Here is an 18450-nt window from a genome sequence, read left to right on the forward strand (position 1 = left end):
ATCTTTGATTAAATTTCATTCTTACCTCTGGAGTAATTTCCAGACTTCACAGACTGTCTGGCCATTGCTTTCCAAACTCATTACAGTAGAGAAGTGTGTCAGGGGCGTGGACAGGCTTTTCATCTCTTGTGATGGAAAATGTGGTGTAATTACAAGCGATTAAGGAAAGACATTCCCAAAGCAGGGCTGAGGGGCTCACATCCCACTTTCAAGCATTCATGTCCCAATTTTCATGTATTTTAAGACACCGTTGCTACAAGGAAGATTGATGGATCACAGACAGCTTTGCTGGCTGCTTACTCTATGCTGGCTTTTTCCCAAGGAGGAGCAGGTGGCATTTTTGATGTTACTATAATTCACAGTGAAAAAGAGAAGCTTGCAGACGGACCTGGAAAGGCACAAGTAAATTGCCTGCTAACAGATTCATGTTCTCCAAGCATCACCTAGGCACATGATAAAAAGAAATGCAGGATCAGATTGCAAAGCAGCCTCTTATCGGGTGATGTCTCCTACTGATATCACAGAAGGCCCCAACTAAAGAAACTTCAGCTAATTTGTCCTTGGTGTTATTCTTCTGGTGAAGTTTAAATAGTGCATTCCTGGGGTGAGCTGTTCTGCACACCTGACACAAGCTGAACACATTGCAATGGGAGGAGAGCTGCCCATGGTGTTTCTTTTTGTAATGTACAGCATGTTCAAGAACACATGCAGGGCCTATGTGTCTGTTTAAGTTTAAGAGTTTTCCACTGTACTTTATGGCATAAACATATTTGATTTTTATTTCAAACAAGAAGAGGATTTCAGCTCTAGGTGCCCATGAGACAAAGATGAAGATCCCATTGTCTTAGCCTGGGCTCTTCTAACAGCCCAGATCAAAGTACCCCCAAACTGTGAAGCTGTGAATTTTGACCCAGGCATCTGATCTTCCATTCCCAGAGAGGATTTCTACACAGGTGTAATTTTGTTGACTCCCAGCAATTTTGTGTGGTATGGGTGGGGTTTTTTTGGTTGGTTGTTTCTTTGTTGTTTGTGGTGTTGTTGTTTGTTCGTTTTTTGGAAAAGCAGTTTAAAAGGAGAGCAAGGTCCTGATTCTGAATGCTGGGGTTTGGGTAGGTCTTTATCTCCAACCTTTTGCTCTCAGCTTCCTTCAAGACTTCTGTGGCCATTCTGCCTTCAAAAATTAATTTACACACATCCAAGAGCAAGATTTAGCTTGAGAAGACCGTATATAACAGTAAGTGGCCCAGAGATCTCTTCCTCTGATGGTTTACTGCTGACTCATGACCCAGCAGACCAGAGAGCTACCCACCCTTGCTTGTTGGGGGTAAACTTGTCTTGAAGAAATCAGTGATGTTGGCTCATATAGAACAAGCAATGGAAAATTTCCATGAAATATATGGAAAACCCAACACTAGCAGACAATGTCTGCTTAATATGATCTGCGTGAGCTAGTTGTGGCCCTTTGGCTCTATTGTACCTGCTTCAGATTCTGCCTCAGGGCTACTTTAGCTATTAATAGTTCCAGTGAGACAGTATTCAGTGTAGCCTACCTAAAATCAGGCCAGCACAAGATGTCTCAAGGTAAGCATGTGTAATAAGTAATCCTTTTGGAGAAGCATGGTCATTCATGGCTCCTTGTTGCATTCTTTCAAACCATGAGCATCATACTGCCTCTCTTGCATCACCTGGAGAGGCCAGAAAAACACTTTTGTTCCTCCTAAGGCACAGGATTACCTGACCTTCTAGATTACTGTCACCCAGTTTCTATGTGTAGTTAGACTTTGCTTTGACTGCCAATTCAACAAGTCGAATTTCTGCAGAGCCTGGGTGCCTACCCTTCAGGAGCACACATGATGTCAATTTGTCAGTGTCACTGGTACCCCATCACCTACTCCTTTCAGGTGTTCTCCATCTGGCTCTGGTGATTTACTGCACCGGCGTGTCTCAGGAGGCCCCATAACTCCTTCCCCTGAGACTGTCTTAAAGGGAGAGTATCCAAAAAGAAAAGGCAGAATTTCCCTTTGGTTGTGAGACAGTGATAACACTGACCTAGCTTACCAGTACCTCACAGGTGTGAGGCTTAGGGCTGTCTGGTGCCAGTGATCTGGGGAAAAGCACTGAAGTGACAGACAGCTCTTGCTTATCTGCAGATGGAGTGACCCTCAGAGCTTGGCCACCCTGGGAGGGAGGATCCGAAGAGAGAGCCCACAGACCTGCACCATTCAAGCCCAGTGCCAGGCTACCGGTTCCTAACTGGTCTCTTCAAATAGTCCTCATAACCTTGTTACTGGCTAGGGCTGTTGGGGACCCTGAGTTAGGAGAATCGAGTGGGGTCTTTTCCTGCCTGACAATAAAACCTATTCTAATAATAATTTCATGAACATGTATTCTCTGAAGGGCAGGGAAAAGCTTTTGTTCCTCGAGGTCAGGAATGAAAAATTAGTTAGTGTGCTCTAGGCAAGCGGACTCAAGGAACACCTGCTGTAGGAGGCTTTTGCAAGAGCAGAGAGTGGCAGGAAAGTTGATGATGACCTTGCAGCACACATCTAGAGGAGGGACCTAAGCAGAAGCCCACGGACTGGGTTTTGGAGCTTGCAGACATGTAGAAAGTTCAGCACCATGTCTCCAACCAGCCTTTGTGGTGTGGAAGGAGATGACTGTCCCTCAGCTCAACTTTGAAAGAATAGATATAAATCTACATCTAGTCTGATGTAGATTTACATCAATGCCAAGATATGGCAAACAGATGGGAAAAAATGTTTGAGAAATTTCCTCAGTGGAAAAAAAACAATAATTTTCCAGTTTCTGTTACTACTTGAATATTTATCAACTTGGCCACATGAATTACTCTTTAAGCAAGGAAAGGAAGCACGCACAACATCAGTAGTTCTTACAGCAGCCCCAGATGTCATTTTTAACTGATGACCCAGCAGCTTCTGACAACATTTCGAGACATTTTTACAAACAATGTGTCCAAGTATTTCCTATCCTAGACCAAATAAAAAATAAATCCTATATAAACCAGCAGTATGCAGGAAAAAAACCTGAAACATCTACAGTTTTTCTCTTTACATCATGTATCGTTCCCAGATCGGAAGTCAGTTGTACAGTGATTTTCTAGTGGTGAGAGCAGGATATTGGGTTCCAGGACTCTTGGGTTAAATTATCAAATCTGCCATTGATTTGCAGTGTGACCTTGGACAAGTCATTTAAAGGGAAATACATAATTATTAGTTTCATTTGGCCAGGCTCACTTACTGTCTCTGGCTTCTTAGCAGTTGCTACTTTTTATTAGAACGGTTGGGGTTGGGGGGAAGGAGAATCTCTTTCTTTGCAAATACTACTTCTTGTTTTGAAGGGTTAGAGGTTTGGTGGTTGGTTGGTTGATTGGGTTTTAATTCTCTCATAATGTATGGAATATCTAAATGAACCAACAGAGAAAATTAATAATCTGGATTCTACAGGTAATCTTGCATATACTGCAAGATGTATTCATGAGTACTCAATTTGAATAGCATGTCTTGGGTTAGTATAGTACATAATTGAATAAGTACATCATTACATGATCAGTGCTTAAAAGAACAGTAAAGGAAAAAAAACCTGCACAGATACATGTCAATATGAGAAATATTACCCTATCTAACAATATAAATATAGAGTAAAAAAAAAAAAATTAAAAAAAAAATCCAAGTATTTGGGGGTGGGGGAATTACTTATGAACTACTTATTTTTGTTTGTTTTAGCAGATAATTTTGACCAAAGTAAATGGTGTAAAGAAGAATCATCTCCAGGGTTTTGTAAAAATACAAACTTTCCAATAGTTCTAAATAAGAGTGCTTTCTGTATATGAAAAAAAAAAAAGCTGCCCACACACCTTAGCAGTGTTTTTAAAATAAGGAATTTCCCATTTTTCACACTTTGAGGCAGATATGTTATAAAAAACATGAAAAGATTTGAGGGTGTTTCCCACATATTCTCTTGCTTTTTGACTTTTCTTCCAATTTTTCAAAATATTTCAGGATGGCAATTTTAATTCTGAAAAGTATCGGGGGAAGAGAAATATTACCATTTTAAAAAACATGATTAGAATAAAAGGTAAAGTTAAGGCAGTCTGTAAGTTAGGATTTGTTCTATATTTTCTGTAGCCTAATAGGACCATGCAAAATGCAGTATAATACTTAATGTCCTGCAGGATTATTTATTTTGAAACTTATCTGTAGTTTATAAAGTGCTTAGAGATCCTCTGATGAAAATGCAATAACTATGTCATCATTGTCATCGTTGTTATTATTGTGAATATCATTGTTTTTATTCCCCTGGTGAAATAAGATATCAGTTTATAAAGATTACAACAGCTGCAGGGAATGTGCTTCGATAACTTCTCTGCATTTTGTACCATTGCCAGAAGAAGTTTATAAAACACTGCAGGAGTAAACGTGTTCTTAGCTAATGTGTAGGAATTCGCTTAGGCTATCAAATATTCACTTGATATGATGAATAAAACTATTGAGTACATGATGCACCGTTCTTCATTAAGGGGATGCACAAAAATCTATATACAAATGCCCTGGGATTCACATTTTTAACCTCAGACAAACTGGGTAGATGTTGCTGTCCTTTGGAGGAGAAGGGTCTTCAGTACTCTTGTAGGAATGAAGAGAATGCAGAATTTCCAAGGAATTTTACCCATAAACTCTTTATGGGATAAGTGTCACATCCTGGACTTGTCACTCAAAATTAGCTGTTACTTGAGTGGATATTTATCTGACAAATTAATCCGGTCATTATCATATGGGAGGAAAAGGTAGCAATGACTGAGGGTATGAAGAAGGAAAGATAACCAGAAATTAGGACAGTAATCTGAATCTTGAATATCAACCTCTGCTCTGCCACAGACTCACCATACAACTTCGGTCAAGTTCCTTAATCACCTGGTGCACTGATTATCCAAGCATACACTGAGCTAAAACTGCTGCCTGGCTCCCCTTCCAAGTGAAGATCAATGCAAGATACCTTGTGAATAGTTCCAGTAAAGCCCTTCAATGTGGTACCCTCACCAGGGATCCGAATCAGAGGGCAATTTTGGAAATGGGCCAGTGGGCTTTGTTCATGTGAAGGAACATCTAAATGCTGGCAGATGGAAAATTCTCCTTCTCTTTCTAAATTAGATGTCACAAATAACGGGAAAATTAAATCCATTTCTCAGGATATATCCTTGCACAGGAAATTCATCAGAGGGGTGTTTCCCTGATAACAGCTTTCCCTGGGAAGAAACTGAGTCTGCCTTTTGTAAGGCGCTCTGAAAAATAACTCCCAGAATCCAGATGCTGTCAAAATTATGTGAGACTACTATACATTTTACTATCAAAATATTTTGGCTTCAGAACTAGCAAATCTTTCTACCTCACTGTGAAAAGATGCAGGGAAATGAAGTGATTGCTCACTGCTACAGTGGTCTGTGGTATGGGGAAAATAATATCATTTCCCTCTGTTGTGAGACCTCACAAGCTCCTGGCACCTCGCCCTGCACTCCAACCACTGCCTCCTGATAGAAGATTTGCTGCTCACCCGCCAGCTGAGAGATGCTTGCTGAAGCATTCTCCTCTTATGCCTAAATTTTTCCAACTAAAATTATGCCCCACTGGCTCTGTAAAGACACGCTACTGGGGACATAAGTTGTGTACTTGAATGTCACCTCCTGAGTTCGGTTGTGGTGACGGGATTCAGAGGGAGTGTGACGAATGTGCTGGCATCTCACCTAAGCAGGCACACGGGTGGTGCCAGTCCCTGAAACTCTTTTCCATCCTAGGATAGCATTGGCTTGTACCTGGCTCAGTTTATCTGCCATGTGGCCTGTCCAGCATTGCCTCATAAATGATTCACACGCTTCAGATTTTTTTTTTTTTTTTTGCCACTTTGACACACTATTTTTCTGGTCTTAAATGGGAGGTTTCTTAATTTCTTGCTAGAGTGGGACCCAACATTTGAAAATTTTTCTTTATTAACTGAAGCTTAGAGCTATAGTTACTCCCAAATTCTCCTGTTTAAAATAGCATAGGCAGATGTTTTCTTCTGATGTCTTGTTTCAAAAAGTCCCAGTGGGTTTTTTGTGACAAAATTGTTTCTACCAAGCACCTTGTAACATGTGAGCTCTGCAAAAGTGGTGAACGCATCAGCTTAATGCTCTCCTCTGGGGCCACCACCCTTCACCAGAGCCAGGGAAACACCTCAGGTGTCAGCCATGCAGCTGCATTTAACACATCCCTGTGCTGCCGTGGGTGTCAATACACAGGGATGAGCTTGCTGAAGGGCAAGAGAGGCAGCATTTGTGTAGGCCGCAGCAGGATGTGTTCTCACCCAGGGAGGCAAATTCAGACTTTTGCAAACCCTTTAAATTTCTGTCCCTAAGGCCTTGGAAAACCCCACCTTCAATTCACCTGCTAACACCACTGTCATTTCCAAGAGTTGGCAGGCAGCTGAAGAGGCTTTCTGAGGCTGCAGCTTGCACACTAGCCCAGAGATGCTCATCAAAAAGTACCCAAAGTTTCATGATGCCCCAAGGAGTGAGAGTGGTGGCTCTCCCCATGCAGCCCTGGGACTGAGACCACCTCTGCCTGCCCCAAACACACTCAGTGTTCTCATTCATTTTGGAGTGAGCGTGGGCAGGTCTCCGGCTCAGGTCTGCTTCCTATCACCGAGTGTGCTGAATGAAAGACTGCTCACATTGGAGCCAGTGCGGGTCAGGGGTGGCCGGGGTAGAGTGCATGAGAACTTTCCTCTGTCCGGGAAAACACTTTTAATAGAACAAGTCTGGCTCCTCACAGCAAGCAGCTAACCCACAGGGGAGGGAAGGGGGGCTTCTCCAACAGCTGTCAGCCTGCCTTTATAGCAGAAGTTATTAAAGCTGGTTAATAGGAACCACCCTCCCATGCAACACTCTGTGCTCTCATGGCAGGTTGGAGCCAAGGCGAGCAAGCCAGGTGGACCATCCAGCAAAAAAACACATTGGTATAGTAAGGGAGAGGTTTGTTCCATGAGGTGCTGCAGTTTTGCCCTCTGCCAGACAATGGGAGTGCTGCATGGGCACCCTCTGTGAAACTATGGCAGCTCTAAAAGCCTGGAGGATTTATGGGTGGGTGGATTCCAAGCCAAGATTTGCTCTGATCTGAGTTAAATCCCCAGGCCAATATTAAAAATCGGGTGGTCTGCAAAGCAAATCCTGCCCAGCAGGATGTGAGCAAGCTCCAAGCCAAGACCCTGAGCTCCAGCTCACAGCGTAAATCCCATGAAGCCAACAACTACGTGAGCTCAGGGCTCCCCTGCCTGCTGCCAGCCCAGAGCCAGGCAGAGCTGGGGCAGGCACAGGCAAGGGGCTACACTGAGGACCGTCACCTCTGCAGTGCAAGAGATGAGGCCACAGCTCCTCTCTGAAAAATGAAAACTAGAAGGAAAAATGTGGCTGATCTCCATGAAAAGCTGGTACTTAATCACTGTCTGTGCCACACTTATTGCTTGCTTTCTAGAAGGGTAAGCTGTTCTGGCTCAGGGCCTCAGCTTGGAGGTGAATATTTTCTTTGTAATTGACCATTAGTTCTTAGGTGGTGCTTTGCACCCATCAGACACAAGCTGCTACCTGAAGGTTAGAGACCTGTAGGGTTTTTCTGAGTCTTTGTAAGGTGAGAAGGCATCATAGGAGAGGAATACAGGTTTTCCAAGACCCAATGAAGTAATGCAGCCCCTAGATCCAATTTCATTTTCAATTCTTTCTTAAGTAAACCTTCATCTGGGATCTGCTTAACCCAGTAAAGGTGATAGCTGATGATTTGCGTGGACCCACCCTGATCAGGCAGCTGAGTCACTCTAAGCTGTTTATGTTCCACCCATGTGAAAGTTCAGCACTCCGTTCTGGCCATCTAAAATCAGAGGGTAAAAGGCACCTCCATGGGACTTTTCATCCCACCTCCAATGGCATGCTGGCCATGTTGTATCAGCTGGCCATACACAGCATCAAGGTGTTGAGATACAGTAGAGGACTAACCTTTAGGTGGCTAAATCTGGGTGAACTCTGTCTCGCTCCAAAAGCATTGCTACTGTTATTTAAAAAAACTCCCTCATCAGCTGAAGTAGAATGATGAAGAATGCCCCATCTGAGCCAGACTCCTACTGGCCACCCTGTTTTATCAAGGACTGTGGAATTTTCCATTTTAGATATATAAATATTTTGTGGCTTCTCATTCATGGCAGCTGGACTTTATCAGAAGGTCACTACAGTGAGGAGATAAGGTGGTTCCTTCTCTCAGCACCCTAGTAAGAGTCTCACAATCCCTGGTTGGCTTATATGGCCATTAAAAATCTCTCTAAAGTGGTTTTAACCTCAGCATTTTTCCATCAACTCTGTGGTTTAGAGGGCTCTTGTGCTAACATAGGAAATGGGGCTTTTGCAGTTTTATCACAGATTGAACTTTAGACATACAGATGCACCCTTAAAACTGTGTCTTGCCTTTCACATAAATTTATAAGGTGGGACCTCATAAATTTGCTGTCACTCCTTCTTGTATCACCTTGCAGCATGCAACCCGTCTCCAGCAATGGGTTTCTTGTTCTAATGGAGGTGGAAATTTAAGTCAGAGGAGCATTATAGGAATCCTCAGTGATTTAGGCAAATTGTTTCTGTAAAAAGAAAAGAAATGAAAGTAGGAGGAAAAAGAAAAGAAGAAAAATGAAAGGGGGGAAAGGAGAAAGGGGAGAAGGAGAAAAAGGAAAAATCCCATTTCCCCCAGCTTCAAGATTTGAAATATCTTTCACATCAAATCATAAGGAAATTTCATCCTCAGTTGAAACCATGGGTGTTTTTAGAACTGTACTTATGACAGGCAGTATTTCAAACTCATGTGTCTGCTTTTGAAAATGCAAACAAGGTGTTACATTGCTGGACATTTTTAAGATTGTGCAGTTTGAGTCCCCAGAACATTTCAGAAATGCCTCTGCATGAAGCACTTTTTATCCTTGTGAGCTCTTTGTGTCCGACTGGGGATGTGAAAACCTCTGTCTCACCTCCATGTGGTGAGGAGGGGCAGTGAGGTGTGTCCTCCACCCACACTGCCTACTACCAGCACTTGTACCAGTGGGACCAGTCACTGCGCATCCCATGACAGCTGCTGGGGAGAGATGCTGCAGTGCCTGAGACCACACACCCACTCTCCTCTGCACTGCCAGCAGAGGGAAATCAGCCCAAGAAGAAGATCATGGCCCCATCCTGGTGAAATGAATATTACAGCTCTCATACCCATTCTAGCAGGAACCCCGCATGTAGTGTCTTTGATTTTAGTAAGATACAGTAGGGCAGAGATTTCTTTGTAGCTTTCCTCCTTCCTTCTCTTTTTTAGCAGGACATCTTCGAAGAGTCAGCTCTCTATGCTAGACTCGGGTTGTTAAGAAAAAAAAAAATTCTTCTTGCAGAGGAAAAAATGATTTTGCACTAAAGAAATTAAAAAACAACTCAAGAGTCTTTGTGGAAGACAAAATAAAGTTTCTGAAGCCTCCTCATGCTTTCATGTCCTGAGAAAAAGAAAAGGAAAAAGAAACAGCTATCAGATCTGAAGTGGAAAAATTTGGGGCAGGTATTTTGAGGGCTTCCAGTTTACTGACCAAAAATAGCACACCCCCTAAAAAAGCATGTGCTTTCCTCAAAATATCAGTGCTGGCAAATGCCAAAATCCCACTCCCTTTCCCACAGGAGCAGGCAGGGGTGGCAGCCCAGCAGTGTCCAGGCTGGAGGCAGGAGGCCGGGCAGAGCAGTAGCAGCTCCCAGGACCAGCCACCCAATTTTGGCAGGGGTAGGAACGCTGCCATTCAGGCCAGGCACAGGCTGTCCAACTGCAGACATCCCAGCAGCCTCTTGCCTTGCTCCTCTCTGCAGCCACAGGGGAAAGGACGGGCAAGGCTTTGCCTTCTGTGGTCCCACTGGGATTGTAAATGTACATGAGAGAAAGAAGAAAACTGCAGCCTTCCTGATATCACTTCAGCTGGCTAAAACACCACCTGCCTTCTCTGTATGTATGTACCGATAGTCCCTCCATATTCATATTTCTCTATAGAAAACACTGCGGCTTGGAAAAGTTAATCTTCACTGCTGTCTGTCAAAATATTTCCTTACTCCATTAATAACAATTATGACTATGTTTACACAGCAGCTAACATTGGCGAAATGCTTTACCCATGAATACATATCCTAATTACTCACAGAAAATTATTTCTTTACCCAAAATTAGCCCTTTTTGTTTGCCTGACCCACTTCCAATCAGATCATGATTACAGCAAACTTAATGAATGCTTCACACAGGCACGTTTCATCCTGTGGATGGCTGCTAATTGTGCGATTGCTGTGCGTTTCATTGCATAATCTGCATTTGCTTTCCAAAATCAAAGCACTTTCGATTGGACAAATAATCACTGGTATGTCTCTGATATGTCATGTTGTTCCTTAAGAAAAGGCAGATAATTTTGAATTGAAAAATTACTTTTCATAACTACCATGCAATCTTCAGGTACTATTCATTTCTTGGCCAGCTTTCCTGACTGTAAAACCCTCTTTTTTCCCCAACTGCCCAATAGAGATCCAACCACACACACAGACTCTATATATACTTAAAACAGTCACAGGAAGAAAAAAGCAGAACAAAACTCATTATGGGGTAAAGACCGTAGTGACATCAGTTCATTTGCTAAAGTGAAATTATATGTGTTTAATACCAGGCAGCCCCGAAAATATTCCAGACAAAGGGCATGAACATTTGGTGAAGTAGAGCATCACTGACAGCTTAGGCTGAAATTTGTCCTAGATCACAAAGCCAAGACTGAAACGATGCCTTTAAAGCCTCTCGGGGCTTCTCATTGTACATGCTATGCTAAAATCATGACCCTGCTGCTGATCACACACGCTGGTGGAGCAGGAGCTGCAGAAATGGGGATTCAGCAAAGGGCACAGATCCACAGTTCCTCCAGAGGAGGGAGCTTTGAAGACCTGCTTTCCAGAGATTTTGAGCCTCTTTATTTCCATAGATTTAAAATTGGGAGAGGTAAAGGGGGAAAAAGGAAAGGGAAAGAAGGTAATAAGCCCAGATGGAAACATGACCTTCAATTGTTACAGACACTGCTGGAAAGCATCTCTTTTGAAGTCAACAAGCAAAGCAAATGCTTCAAGGCCAGTATGCATGGCAGGAAAAATCCCCACTGAGATGCACGTGCAGCCCCTCTGCATACAAATCCCTGCAGCTGCCAGCCTTCCACTCCAGCAGCTTTTACCTTGGCTTGTGCCCACGATGATGGTGCTGCCAATGAGGGGGAGGAACAGGAACAAAACAGCCATCATCCTTCAAAACCCCTTCAAGCAAGCAAAAGGGGCAACAGGAGTGTCACTCTGTACCTGAAGGGGACTCAAGCCTGCCACCTCCCAAATGAAGTTGTATAGGACCAGGCTTAATCCACTGAGAGAGCAGTTCTCAGGGAAAAGCAGGCACAGGACAAATCCTATTGTTTAGCTGAGCTTGCACCATCTATTCTTCTGTCCTCTATGTACAAACCAGCAGCACCCTGGGGGACGCTGCCACACTAGGCCTGGCAGGACCCGCGCAGGGCGGTGGTGCGGAGCAGCCCCTCGGCACATCTCCAGTCTGGGAGGGCACCAGGGGACAAGGCAGCCGCAGCGTGCATGGTCCTGTGCCCAGCCCTCCGGAAGAGAAGGAAACCGACAGAGACAGGCAGCTCAGGGACAGGCAGGAGACAGGAACAAGGTCAGCACAAATGCAGGAACCCCGGTCTCAGCTGCAGACAAAGGTAGTTCGATGAGAGGTTTTAAACTCCCAAGTGAGTAACGTTTTTATTAGGAGAGCTCCCAGCGGGAAGTAAGCAGAGGCTCCAGGTCTGGCACCAGTCAGGTCATCAAGGCTGGGTATTGTCCACATATGCAGTGGGAGATCCCAAGCTCAGGCTTTGGGTGACCAGGTGGAGCCAAGCCTTGGGAACTGGTGACGCCAGCATCGGGATGTCTGGTGCGTTCCAGAGTGATTTAGATGCTTGTCACCAGGAAAAAATAGGCTTTAATTGAATTGGGCAAATACGCCTCTCATCTGGACATGCACTGCTGAAAAACAGGCAACTTTTAGAGCAGTAAGGGCTGGATTTACAGTAAAGCTGTGTTCTCCCTGCTCCCCATAAAGGCAAACACCCAAGGCCATACAGGACCAGCACATGTGGTGCCAGAGCAGCTGTCCAGCTGTGCAGCCCCCGGGGGCGGCACCAGACAGTGGTGGGATTAAAACCTCCACTCCCCCACCCAGGATTAAACCCACCATTTATCAGTGGTTAATTAACAGATTACTGGGAGGATGAGAGAGTATTTTTAGATAAATAGGAAAGTGGTCTGTTTCGCCCACAAACATAAAGCCATTGGATTCGCTTTGGATCCAGTGCTATTTCACATGGCAGTCGCAAGTGCAGATAATCACTGAAACTTGACAATTGCTCAATTTTTCACAGATTTTCCCACCAGAAAATAGTATATTGTCTTTAAAGGTCTTCTCCCATGAAAGACCTAAAGCAGAACAGACACAAAACCGTTGATACTGAGGTTTTGCTGAAAACATGACTTGCAATTAATAGAGAGTTTTCACAAAAACTGTTTACTTTCTTTGGAAAAGTTTGGTTTTCGGTCAAAAGCAAATAAAAAACCAAAATGGAATGGAAAGTTTTTCCTTCCTTTTTTTTTTTCTTTTAATTTTTCTCTTTTCCAGCAGAAACGATCATTTGCATGTGTTCTGCTGCTGCAGTGCCTCCTGGGAGATGGAGCAGAGCATCTTTGTGCATCTCCCACGGCGAGGTGGCTGTGAGGCAGCACAGCAGGCACTGCCCTGGTGGAAGGTCACAGAGAAGAAGGCCAACAGAGAGGTCCCTGGGGCACCAGCATGACTCTGGAAGATACCCGAAAAAGGAACCAGCTGGGATGCAGCCTGATAACTTTCTGGGACAATTCAAAACTATCTCTGAAAAAGGCGGGAATACGGCCAAAGTATTTATGAAAAATAATAACAAGCCCCACTTTTAGTTTTCTTAACAGAAGGCAAAAAATGTCTTTTACTGGAAAATAATTACAGCAAGCATGTTGCCAACTCTTTTGCCTGCTTTGTCCAGACTGTCTACCTGAGGAGCTGGAGGGCCTGAGCCAAGTAAGGACTTTACCACCCAGAAACTTGTGTTCCAAGAATTCTGTCCCTCCAGGCACATTTAACTAGTGATCAATTCACATTCTAGCTTGCAAAAAAAAAAAAAAAAAAAAAAAAAGAACAAGCCAGCCTGGAAACAGATGTGCTACAAACACCACAGCAAACCAAGAAGATCTGGACCCCATTAAAAGACAAGAGGAAACGTTGCCCTGATTTTGGCAGCGTTACACTCAGCTCAGAGTGAGCACAGCCTCCACTGAATCTACAGAGTCACAGTCAAAACCTGATCTAGCCCTAAATCTCATCTAGGGTTGCAAAGGGTCAATCTTCTTATTACTAAGCAGTATCTTGCAGGGTCTCAGTGATGAAACGTCTGTAAAATCCAAGTTACAGCTCCCCAGTGTGAAAGGGACAACCTTCAGGCCCCACAAACATCCCATTTCTTACAGCAGAAGGCTGGGCTGAAGAGCCATGAGGGTGATCATCTGGTTACCGTGAAGCCCTGGCAGGGATGTCCAAACCCCTGAGGTGCAGTGGTACCTACAGGGTACCAGCTCGGGCCTGCAGCCCACTTGTATTCAGGCAAAACTCCCATGAAGAAGGAGCCCCTTTGGGAGAGTTACTACTGCATTGGTCTCTGATGAAGAAAATTGGCCCAGCACAGAAGGGGTGGTTCCCATTTAAAATCATATTTTCCTGAAAGTGGGACCAAGTCCCTCCCTGAACTCCAGTCTGTTCTTCTCCCTCTCCTTTCCTCCTTGCTTTTTTTTGCTTTGTTTTGACCACACAGTCCTATTTTCTGAATTTTTTTCCACTGCAAAGCCACACACTAAACACATTAGCTGAGGTACTGCTCCTGCAGACTTGATGTTGCGCAGAGGAGTGGTCCATTGATCTCTCTGGGATGGCTCAGGACCAGCTGCTGTTGCTACAGGGCTATGCAGGCTGAATCTCACAACCCTCATTGCTGGTGGGTTTAAAGCATCCTTCATTCCCTCCAGCATCTTCCAGCCAGCCTGGTCGTGCATGGAGACACATCCTTGCAAGTCCAAGGAGTCCCTTTGCAACCACAGGACAGGGATGGCCAGGTACCTCCTGTAGCTGACAAATTACCAGAGCTGCGACCCTGACCTGAAGAAGTCAGTTTTGGAGATTTCCCTGTGTATGGAGGCAATGTGCTCAGTCATGAGATGGGTAGGGGGCAGTGGATGGTGCGGGTATTCCAGAGGACCAACAGGATGATTCCTGACACAGCAAGACCTCTCACTGCTTCCAGGAGACAGCACCATTTTGCAGAGCAAGGGACTTGAACTGGCTGAGCAAGACTGTCAGTCAGAAGCATTTCAAGAGTAGGCTGATATGAAATTTCATCCATTCCTTGTACAAGGCAGAGCTCTTATGCAGAATTCCATAAAATAGGTTTAATCATCTTTTTAGAGAAAAAAATGTAGGTTCGGAGTGCACAAACTGCTTTGCAAACTCATGTTAATTCAATTGTCACAGTCATTTAGGAAGGAGTATTACAAAAGTCATTTAGAAAAAAAGATGATCTCCAATTAATTGTTTTCTAAACAAGCCATTTGAGACTTTCGGTTCAAAATGGCTTTCCATTTTTTAAATACCCTTAGGAATTTCATGCCACTGTATCTTTATAATTCAAAAAGTATGATGGTTTGCACAAAGTCATTGCAGAAACACTGTTTCACCCTCCAGTATTTTGTCTTTTACTTCTCTATTTTAATGATTCTTTAAGAGATCAATCTGTGCAGCTCCAAACATAAACTGGTTGTTTTAACTGCTGAAACTCACAGCACATTCATTTGTCCTGCACTGCCTTCCTCTCAAAATGCTACTAGCAATGTTACAACTGCTCCCAGAGATTTGCTCTGAGAGCAAGCTGTCCTTGCACTTGGCACCATGCTAGACAAACCTGATCAGCACTGGAGTTCGGTGCTAACAGGCAGCCCAGCATGATGCAGGAACTGCTGGAAAAAAAATAAAAAAGTTCATTTTATACAGCCAAATTTTGGAAACGCTATCCTGCTTTCCCCTATTACTTAAAAAGAACAAAAAGGAGGGTGGAGGTAGAGTCGGGCGCGGGGGGGCGGGGGGAAGAATATATCAGCTACGGAGTAAACAGTTTGGAAGCCAAACATAATTGGCTGGTGAGTGTATATTGTGATTCACGAAGGGAAGGCTTTTTTTAAACTGCAGGAGCCCTGGAGCAAGGACAGCCATGCAGTCATCTTCCTGTGCAAAACAAAAGCTGGGAGCCGGCGAGGTGCAGCACCAGTGTGCAGGGACAATGGGGACGCGGAGCATTACCTCAAATCTGAAACGTGCGGCTTGGTAACAGGCCTGATGTTTCCACAGCCAGGCTATTGCTTTTAATATCACGGTTCGATGATTCAAGCCCTATTGCTTCTCAGGGGCTCTGAATGCTACAGATCATTCCTATTTGGGGAGCATACCTTATCTAAGTCCATTATTGCCTCTGCCTAACATAAACAGTGTTGCAATCTGTATAAGGTCTGTGCATTGAAAGTTTTATTAAACCAAGGAAACCTGGAATAAATACCTCATTGTCTCAAGGACTTTATCACAGTCGTATGAAAGAAAATCAGCGTGTGAGCTTTTTCAAGCAATAAAGTTCTTTCAGTCTCAGAAAGGGTAGTTTTGATTTGAGAATTTATTGCTCTCACAGTTAGGACTTCACACTTGACCGAAGTAGCTGATATACTGTCAAGACTCTGATCTGGCATGCAGTCTGCAAACACAGTCTGTTTGTTTGACATGAAAAGAAGAAATGGGAACTTTTTCACCCCATTTTTTATGTTTTTAACTTAGAAAGATCTAGAAGTTTAAAACTTTGTCTTTTACAACAAAAAGAAGATTCAACATCACCAACATGTTTCACAAACTTGTCTCCAAACTGCCAAAGTGCTGCTGTTAGGGGAAATTCTATTCTTGCTAAAGTCAAACACTGTTTTTTGAATGAGAAATTACTCTCATGAAATGTTCTTTGCTTTTTTCTTTCTTTTATAAAAAAGTCCTTCAAAATTGACTGAATCTGAATGGAATGTTTTATTTCATTCAAAACTTTTGTCTTCCTTGTTTTACTTTCTTGCAGTTTTGGAAGAGATAACATACAATCGGAGCTGTAGCAGCAGAGAACTGCTGAATTTCCCCTGTCTCTGGGGGCACATATTCTGACGCTAAATCACAGCTAAGCCCATTGCCTGCTTCTCTGTGCTGCCAGGGGACACGGTACCAGGGGAGGTGGGTCTCTCCCACCCACATCCCTCCCCTGTGCCTTCCCGGTGGCTGATACCAGATTTTAGTCCCTGCTCACAAGGGAGTGCAGACGTGAGTTCACTGTCAGGCAGGAATCCCTGAGCTCCTGCTTAATGGAGCAAAGTGGGCACTCCCAGACCATCCCAAATTGCGTCTCAGTCCCACACTGACAAACTGGTCTCCCTGCCCAAACTCTGCACTTTCCTTGCACCAGACAATGCTGATGCCAAGCTCCTCTGGCAAGGGGAGGGAGCTGATACAACGGCATTACGCACCATGGCTCTGGCACAGTTTAGGAATGTTTCTGAGCACCCCCAAACATGAGTATAAGGCAGGGACCATGCTGGTGCTGCAGTCTCAGTCATCTTCTGGAGATATAGCCAAAGGGATTCCTGAGCGTCTTGCCCATCAGTCCATGCTAGGATACATGCTAGATATAACAAACTTTGTCTTTTGTCATGGCCAGTCTGACTCCAGCAAGAGCAGCAACTCCAGCTCCACACCACAGGGGCAAAGTGCAAACAGCCTTAAACTGTGTCTAAGCTGAGAGCAGTGAAATCCCACCCTCACAGGGCCAGAGTGGGGTGCATCTGTCAAGCTTCCTATCCAAACAGGAATCCTGGCTGGCCAGATTGGGTTTTAGCTGAAAGATGTATCTCAGGAGTGTGGAAACACATGAGCAGTCCCTGGAGCAGGTAGAAGTGCCGGGCGGAAAGTCTCAGGAGCGCCCGTCCTGCCGAGGATGGACTTGTGACACAAAACAACAAACAGCATGTCTGGTGATCCTGGCATAACACCCCAGGCACATGCGAAGGAAGAATCACTCTAAACACAAGAATGGGACCAGATGAGTTTATTTCAATGGTTTATTGTAAGAAAGCTCCTTAGATTACGCAGATTAAAATCTTCATGGAAACACTTCTGGAGACTGTGCGTTGCTCAGCTTCCTGCACAAGGCACTGCTTGGACATGACTACGTGGAATAGCAAACTTAGGAAAGGGGATTTTATTAGTTTATTATTATTACAAGGCTACAGAGCTCATGTGTCTCTATGTTGGTTTCTTCTTGCACTGGAAGAAAGTAAATTTCCACTTCAGAATCACCCACAAGTGCAATAAAGCAAAGGGGTAGGTGCTCATGGCAGCTTTTCCCATTAGCTCCTGCAAAACATAGCCCAGGACTACTAGGCTGGAGAAGAGGAACAGCCAGGCTGCAGTTTTTCATAGCCATGGGGCTCCATAATGAAAATTAATAACCTGAATTATTCAGCTGTGGGATCAGGGAAGGAGTTAAGGTTTCAAATGGCAGGCTGGTCCTTAACACAGTTTCTGCGGCCTGGCAGTGCCGAAGCCAGATGAATGACTGGTGCTGATGTTGCATGTGATGGCAGAAATTCCCACAGTGTGTGCTCAAAGCTCTTCTTCCATCCCCCTGAGATCCTTCTTGGGAAGAGTCGCCCTTATCTGCCCATTGTGGTCTGCTTGGTGAAAAGGTTTTAAACTTTTTGTGACTACAATGTGCCCAGCAAGTCTAAATATTTTGAATTCCACTTCTGCTTTCGCCTTGAGCAAGGATTGCAAATTGAGCAATGAACACTAGAAGTAAAAACCAAATGTTTCATACTTAATGTTCCTTCACAGCCGCCAGCCCATGCCACATCTCCTCCCCAGGGCAGCTCTGGGCTCGCCTGCTTGACCTGCCTTCCTCAGGGACACCCCAATGCCTCCAAGCTGTACCAAGCAAACCCAGCTTCAGGCACTTCTCCAAAAGCCCAGTAACATCAAGAGTAAAGGAAAACTCCATCAGCCCCACAGTTCACTTTCCCCCATTTTTTTCCACTCCAGGCAGCTCCTTCCTGCTGCCACCTCAGCAGATCACACGCAGGCCAGGGGGCAATGTCTAGCTGTAGCCTTGCCAGGACCTCTGTCTGCAGCA

This window comes from Patagioenas fasciata, chromosome 8, assembly GCF_037038585.1.
Source record: "Patagioenas fasciata isolate bPatFas1 chromosome 8, bPatFas1.hap1, whole genome shotgun sequence".
In the NCBI taxonomy this organism is placed as follows: Eukaryota; Metazoa; Chordata; class Aves; order Columbiformes; family Columbidae; genus Patagioenas; species Patagioenas fasciata.